This window comes from Lolium rigidum, chromosome 3, assembly GCF_022539505.1.
Source record: "Lolium rigidum isolate FL_2022 chromosome 3, APGP_CSIRO_Lrig_0.1, whole genome shotgun sequence".
In the NCBI taxonomy this organism is placed as follows: Eukaryota; Viridiplantae; Streptophyta; class Magnoliopsida; order Poales; family Poaceae; genus Lolium; species Lolium rigidum.
The window spans coordinates 382,205,810-382,206,032 of record NC_061510.1 but is presented as its reverse complement, the minus strand read 5'-3'; positions in this window follow the sequence as shown (position 1 = coordinate 382,206,032).

Genomic DNA, 223 nt, shown 5'->3' with positions numbered 1-223 from the left:
TTCCAACATGACCTAAATGGCGGTTCCACAAATAAGTGGAATTCAAATCATTTGCCTTATAGCATTTTAGCGTCAGTGTTATGTATGTGTGTTTCACCATTAAGATTTATAATAACTTATCCATCGTACATGGAGTAATGTCATAATTTAAACAACTCATTGTTTTCATTTGACCAGAGCAAAATAACAATTATTAAGTTCTTTATTATAAATTCTAAGGGTT